We start from the raw sequence: 7,474 nt of genomic DNA, 5'->3' as shown, positions 1-7,474 counted from the left end.
GCAGCCCTAGTATATTTGTATTTAAGAACCAGCACTGGTAATGAGGGAAGGGCATGGTGGGCTAATCCGGACATGCTAGTATAAGTGACACCTTCAGGACCACTGTAGCTTTGACTCAGCTCAGGCACTCGCTGGTTAATTCATGTTACACATCAGCTATTGTCCAGAGCAGCGGGAGGGAAACATTCTGCAGTTGAGCAATGTTTTCATCAGAAAACAATATAGGCAGAACCACAGATATGCCCGGCAATTTTTTAAGGGCTCGGAGAAAAGGAGGGTAATGAACCTCCAGTGGTGTTTTTATGAGGGAACCGAAAGAGCAACAAGAGGGGAAACATGCATGTTGGGAAAGACAAAAACATGCTAACACATGTTAATTGTTCCACATGTACAGAGATCAATAGGACTGCAGTGATGCACAGGATTCACAGCATTTGTTTGCATTTAAATCACGCGTTCATTAGAGTTGACCAAAACTAAAGGGCTCATGCAATCCCATGATTCATCATTTTTAGGGGAGGAAAGTGGAACATAGCGCAGGAGTGCGTGGAGGGGTGAGATATAACTCAGTACAGCTCTGCGATGGCCGATGCCCTCAGCAGACACAGAGAATGGCCCACAAACGCACAGCTGTTTCTAATCGGTAACTCAGCACCGATGGCTGACCTACATTCTGGTGCTTGCACGTCTTTGAACCCGTGGCCCTGCCAGACTGGCCATCGGGGAAGCTAGAGAGAATGAGGGAGAAAAACAAGAGGCAGGAGAGGCTGGAGAAAGCAAAAGAAACAACGGGGGGAAAAAGATGAAAGAAAGTAAGAAAGAAAAAAAGGAAGGAAGAAAGAAAGAAAAGAAAGAAAGAGACATTTTTGCTTTGTTTTTTGCTATAAATGATTGGGCAGGTATAGGTTTAACACAGGTTGCATGGCGTGCATACATGTTTAATGACAGAGTATGTCAGAGAGCCAGAGCCCTGTGCGTGCCTGCAAATGTTTCCACAGCCCCAAAGTGCAGCTGTGCACACCTAAAAAAGAAAAAAAGGGGAAAAAACAACTCATAAAAACCTACTGACTGTCAATTTTCTGGTCCTCTGGATGGACTTGGAAAATCCTCATTTTTCCAAATTGCTTTTCTTTGTCAACACCCTGCTGTCTATCAAACTTTCATAAAGTTCTGCTGCCTGCATCTGAATGAGTGCCCCCTTTCATTAAGGCTGGAGTGCATCATCTAGCCAGCATTCCTTGCATGCAGAGGAGGGGTACAGCAGAGTGCCAGGGGTCCCCTGGTAATGACTCATGGCAAAGATCCCTATCCACTCCCACTTGCAAACAGGAGGGGGGGGGCTGAAAAATGCTGCAAAAACAAAAACCTTTAGCTTTAACTTTTACGCACACTGCTTCGAGAGAGGAAGGAACTGGAAGTGGGTCACTGTGTCTCAGGACTCCAGAAAAAAAGAAAGAAAATAGAGAGCAGCACCAGAGCGGGGGAGAAGGGAAAACTGAGAGAGAGTCAGACTGAGGCCAGAAAGGAATTCACTGGATTGAAATGTGCAGCAACAAATCTGCAAGGCAGGGAGAAGAAGAAGGCCGAACACCATATTACTTGAGAAATGTTTTACTTTGAGTCACAATGAGAGAAAATAACATGCTGTATTAATGGTGTTTGCAAATGCGTTACTCCTCACAGGCAAGCTTTCATTTTGTGTCACCAAAAGCAGGTGTGACACAGAAAAGTGCAAGCTTCAAAAGCTGTTTGCATTTTAGTGCAAAGAGGGCATGTTTCAATATCAGTCAGTCCCTTTTTATAGATACCATATTGACAGTTTCTCACCAATCTTGTTTTTCTCAACAGACACCATGGAAATAAATGGAAAGAGTTGAAGTCGCAGAACAAAAAAAAGCATGTTTTTCCACTTTGTGCATGTTTATGTGCTGTGTTTCAAAATTATGGCTGCAGCAATACGACTTGAATCAGTCTGTGAAACGGTGTCATTGAACTCAAATAACACATGCAGATGGGGAGACAGACACATTGCAGACATGCACTGGGAACCAGCTTTTCTGATTGTGCTGGAGTTTCCTCTGCTGACTGGCCTGCAGCAGTCAGTGGTGCAACTCGGCTTTGGTGCACTTGTTGTCCTGTTCGTTCCTCTCTGGGCTCTGATGGTCCTCTGGGTTCCTCTTGTTTTTGTACTGGGCTGAAACAAAAGCCTTATGTTAGAATCAGCAGCACCAAACACTGAAGAAAGACATCAAGGCCCTGTGGAGGTAGTGGAATCAACAATGGGGTAATGGGAGGAACTGCACTGATATGGAGACCTTTTATTTTTATTTTTAAACATATTCATGATTTTTCCTTCTCGGTGTTTTCATATGCTTCTTTCAATTCCCTTCCCCCATTCTTTACTCTTCAAATCAATGTTGTCCAATACTTTAGTTATTCTAGCCAGAGTTTTGTCTCAGTTAACTGTGGATAATTCATTTGGAACGGGCAGAAAGTTTGAATGTGATCCCAATTGTGGGTTTCATCTCCTTTCTCTTTGATATGTTTTATTTTTCCAGTGCTCAGCATCATAAACCACTGTTGTTTGTGTCACTGCGGGGTGCATATTTAAGCAAGCGCATCAGAAATAGACTGAAGGGGTGGCTTCCAAAAGCAGAATATCCTAGCGCCAATTTTAACTCCCATTTATTACATTAGGGAGTCACAAACATTATTGCTTTCTATTTATGCATGTATTTAACTTACTAAGCCCCCCCCATACTATTCATCCTGCATATACACTTATTCTTACTACTTTTATAATGTTACCACACTGCACATACAGTGCCTTGCGAAAGTATTCGGCCCCCTTGAACTTTTCGACCTTTTGCCACATTTCAGGCTTCAAACATAAAGATATAAAACTGTAATTTTTTGTGAAGAATAAACAACAAGTGGGAAACAATCATGAAGTGGAACGAAATTTATTGGATATTTCAAACTTTTTTAACAAATAAAAAACTGAAAAATTGGACGTGCAAAATTATTCAGCCCCTTTACTTTCAGTGCAGCAAACTCTCTCCAGAAGTTCAGTGAGGATCTCTGAATGATCCAATGTTGACCTAAATGACTAATGATGATAAATAGAATCCACCTGTGTGTAATCAAGTCTCCGTATAAATGCACCTGCTCTGTGATAGTCTCAGAGGTCCGTTTAAAGCACAAAAAGCATCATGAAGAACAAGGAACACACCAGGCTGGTCCGCGATACTGTTGTGGAGAAGTTTAAAGCCGGATTTTGATACAAAAATATTTCCCAAGCTTTAAACATCCCAAGGAGCACTGTGCAAGCGATAATATTGAAATGGAAGGAGTATCAGACCACTGCAAATCTACGAAGACCCGGCCGTCCCTCTAAACTTTCAGCTCGTACAAGGAGAAGACTGATCAGAGATGCAGCCAAGAGGCCCATGATCACTCTGGATGAACTGCAGAGATCTACAGCTGAGGTGGGAGACTCTGTCCATAGGACAACAATCAGTCGTATACTGCACAAATCTGGCCTTTATGGAAGAGTGGCAAGAAGAAAGCCATTTCTTAAAGATATCCATAAAAAGTGTTGTTTAAAGTTTGCCACAAGCCACCTGGGAGACACACCAAACATGTGGAAGAAGGGGCTGTGGTCAGATGAAACCAAAATCGAACTTTTTGGCAACAATGCAAAACGTTATGTTTGGCGTAAAAGCAACACAGCTCATCACCCTGAACACACCATCCCCACTGTCAAACATGGTGGTGGCAGCATCATGGTTTGGGCCTGCTTTTCTTCAGCAGGGACAGGGAAGATGGTTTAAATTGATGGGAAGATGGATGGAGCCAAATACAGGACCATTCTGGAAGAAAACCTGATGGAGTCTGCAAAAGACCTGAGACTGGGATGGAGATTTGTCTTCCAACAAGACAATGATCCAGAACATAAAGCAAAATCTACAATTAAATGGTTCACAAATAAACATATCCAGGTGTTAGAATGGCCAAGTCAAAATCCAGACCTGAATCCAATCGAGAATCTGTGGAAAGAACTGAAAACTGCTGTTCACAAATGCTCTCCATCCAACCTCACTGAGCTCGAGCTGTTTTGCAAGGAGGAATGGGCAAAAATGTCAGTCTCTCGATGTGCAAAACTGATAGAGACATACCCCAAGCGACTTACAGCTGTAATCGCAGCAAAAGGTGGCGCTACAAAGTATTAACTTAAGGGGGCTGAATAATTTTGCACGCCAATTTTTCAGTTTTTTATTTGTTAAAAAAGTTTGAAATATCCAATAAATTTCGTTCCACTTCATGATTGTGTCCCACTTGTTGTTGATTCTTCACAAAAAATTACAGTTTTATATCTCTATGTTTGAAGCCTGAAATGTGGCAAAAGGTCGAAAAGTTCAAGGGGGCCGAATACTTTCGCAAGGCACTGTAGCTGTACATACTGCACATATCTGTCTATATGGTTCATTCAGAATATCCATAGTTATTCTGTTTTTCTTCTTATATATTTTGCTAATACACTGCATATATCTATATTATTCTTACTAGTGTAATGTCACTGCTACTACATTGCACATATCTGTACATGTTGTTTATACATTGTTCATATTACATAGCCATATTTATTCTGCTCTTATAACATTGCAATATATTTCTTGTCCTGCCTATGCACCACCTGTCTATACTTTGTATTAGGGCTGGATGATTAATCTAAAAATAATCGAAACCGAAATTCAGAGCCTATAACCGACGTAATTTTACCAAGTCGATTATTTCGGTCTTTTAATCCTATTAATATTTCCGCGCCGCCCACTGTGTGTTAATGTACTCTCCCCTTAAAACATATTACGCGGCCGGCGTGGTGTAGTCAATGGACTACCGCGTTTACATTAAAACTTAAATTACTTTTTTATTTTTATTTCATTGTAAAATCTACAGTTGTAGATTTAAGTTCAGTTGTTTGAAATATTTAATAAATAAGCATTAATTGCTATCTGTGTGTTGTTTCCTTATTTTAGATCACAAAGATTCTGCACTCTTTCATTAGAAAAAATAACCGTGAACATATTTACAGTAGCCTATAAGAAAAGAATTGTTTTTTAAATAATCGTTCAATAATCGTAATCAAGGTAACTTCTTCGATTAATCGTGATTATGATTTTAGCCAAAATCGTCCAGCCCTACTTTGTATATCACATTGCACTTTTCTGCTTTTCTGTCTTTGTACTTGTACTCTGCACAATGACAATAAAGTTGAATCTGATCTAATCTAATGTGCATTGGTTGCTGCCAAACAAACATGTACATGTTTTCTCTCTCATTACTCATTACTGTTGGCGGTTATTATTTTCTCCTAACTACATTTTGTTTTTACATTTCTGAATAATTTCTACAGTAATGCATCTGATGTCTGGTCAGTGGTACGTAAGAAAAACATAGATGAGCTTACTTAAGGATACACATGGCTCATGTGTTAATTCTTTTTAACCTGCAAGTAAAAACCTAAGTCTTTGAAATATAATATACAACATGTCGGTTGTGTTCTTTGGTCATGATACTTTGATGTGAAGCTTTGGATTTCAGGCAGTAGCGCGAGGTAACCTGATGCAAGTCTTCTCATATGATGTTTTGGTCGTTTCACTCAACGGCATGATAATCATGTTTGATAGCATGCGCTTGTATGTGTGTGTGTGTGTGTGTGTGTGTGTGTGTGTGTGCCTGTGTGTCAAGGTCTCCACTACCCTCATTAAGTTGACTATGGATGACTTGCCAGGACTTGTCATGAACCTCTATTTGGCCTGTGGTTCCAGACTGTGTGTGTGTGTGTGTGCGTGCTGAGTGGGGCGGGGTCTGTCAGTTTAATCCGCTGTCAAAGAGAGGAAGAGGAAAGTAGGGGTGCAAAACAACCTGTCAATCATGTGTGCTTTCTCTCTGAGCGAAAATCTGTTTTTGCCTCATTACATTATGTTTGCATCAACTGTTTACATAGAAACAATACTTTGATACAACAAAAAAAGAATGTAGGCGGGGTAAAATGAAATGTCAGAACAGGAAGCTGTTTGTGTCGTGAGAAGTTTGTGCACAAATTGTGCACAAACAGCAGATCTTTACTGCCAGCTCATTATTTAGCAGAGTCAGGGTGTGCTGTCTTTCCAACAGATAGTGACTCACATAATACAACTGCCTCTATGAAACCAAATACCATACTGAATGGGCACACATCAGCAAAAATACTTGAAATACTAACAGTGAATATCGCATGATGTCTACTCACATCAGTTGAGATAATGATGATGCATCATAAAGTAGAACAGCGTAAAAGCAGTAAGGCCTGCTGTGTCTGTGTAATGACATACAACAATGCATTGTGTTTTTTTTTTTATGTTTGGTTTGCGTGTGGTAGATGTAGGGGTGTACCACGCCACATAATGACAAATGTTTGCAGCCGGATTAGTCCTGTGATCCTTGTGTATCTGTTTCCTTGCAGTTCTGTTTGACAGCTGTAGAATATGCTATTAGCGCAGGGACAGCTGATTTACATTGCTGATGATAACACACTGCAGTCACACTTCAAACAGAGGCCAATGAGACTGATCCATTGACTTTGTCAGACTTAATCAGTGACAGCTGGTGGAGGATCATCTAGGGGGCATATGAAGGCCTTGTGCTGGATGTCAGGTATTATTGGCAGGTACTTGATTGATGGGACAAGTGATGACAAGGTATCTGAGTAAGTTTTAAAGCACCTGGAAACTTGTTTTCTTTATAACATTACATATTTTAAACAATGATCAAAGATAAAGTTATACATTAATAAGAGTTAAGCACTTACAACAATCTGCTTCAACAGTGACATCTCCCTGCCAACACAGACAACAAACCTAAACAAAACAGATTCTGATTCCTACGCTGTGTCTGAAATCACTCCCCGTTTACTATGTAGTGCACTTATATTCCGTTATTTTTTTTTTTTAAGATTATTTTTCGGGTTTTTCCGTCTTTAAAGTGGCCATATTATGCTCATTTTCAGGTTCATAATTGTATTTTGAGGTTGAACCAGAATAGGTTTACATGGTTTAATTATCAAAAAACACCATATTTTTGTTGTCCTGCACATTGCTGCAGCTCCTCTTTTCACCCTGTGTTCAGGTTTCTGTTTTAGCTACAGAGTGAGACATCTCAACTTCTGTGACATCCTTGTTGGCAGTTGCACATGCGCAGTAGCTAAGTAAGGCTCATACTTGCTAGCTAGCTGTTTCTTGGTTACATGCTGCCAGTCCGACATGCCGCCACTCCGACATGCTTCTATTCAGAAATGCTGCTATTCCCTAACCCTAACCCTAATGGAAACAAAAATTGTCGGAGCAGTGGGACGTTTGAAAACAATGGAAGTGCCGCCACTCCTACAATTAGACGTCAGTGTCGGAGTGGGGGTATGTCGGAATGGATGGCG

The 7,474-nt window shown here is 40.6% G+C and overlaps 1 long non-coding RNA gene across 1 annotated transcript; it reads right to left on the bottom strand.

Moving 5' to 3' along the window:
• Positions 1 to 1,899: 1,899 nt before the first annotated feature.
• LOC120567532 lies at positions 1,900 to 6,463 on the bottom strand. The gene is made up of 2 exons (XR_005640593.1): positions 6,296 to 6,463; positions 1,900 to 2,194 (listed from the first exon to the last, which is right to left on the bottom strand). It is a non-coding gene; the product is annotated as an uncharacterized LOC120567532 (long non-coding RNA).
• Between the last annotated feature and the right edge of the window lie 1,011 nt (positions 6,464 to 7,474).

This window comes from Perca fluviatilis, chromosome 1, assembly GCF_010015445.1.
Source record: "Perca fluviatilis chromosome 1, GENO_Pfluv_1.0, whole genome shotgun sequence".
Taxonomy (NCBI): Eukaryota; Metazoa; Chordata; class Actinopteri; order Perciformes; family Percidae; genus Perca; species Perca fluviatilis.
The sequence above is the reverse complement of the archived record's forward strand: the minus strand, read 5'-3'. Positions and strand labels throughout refer to the sequence as shown.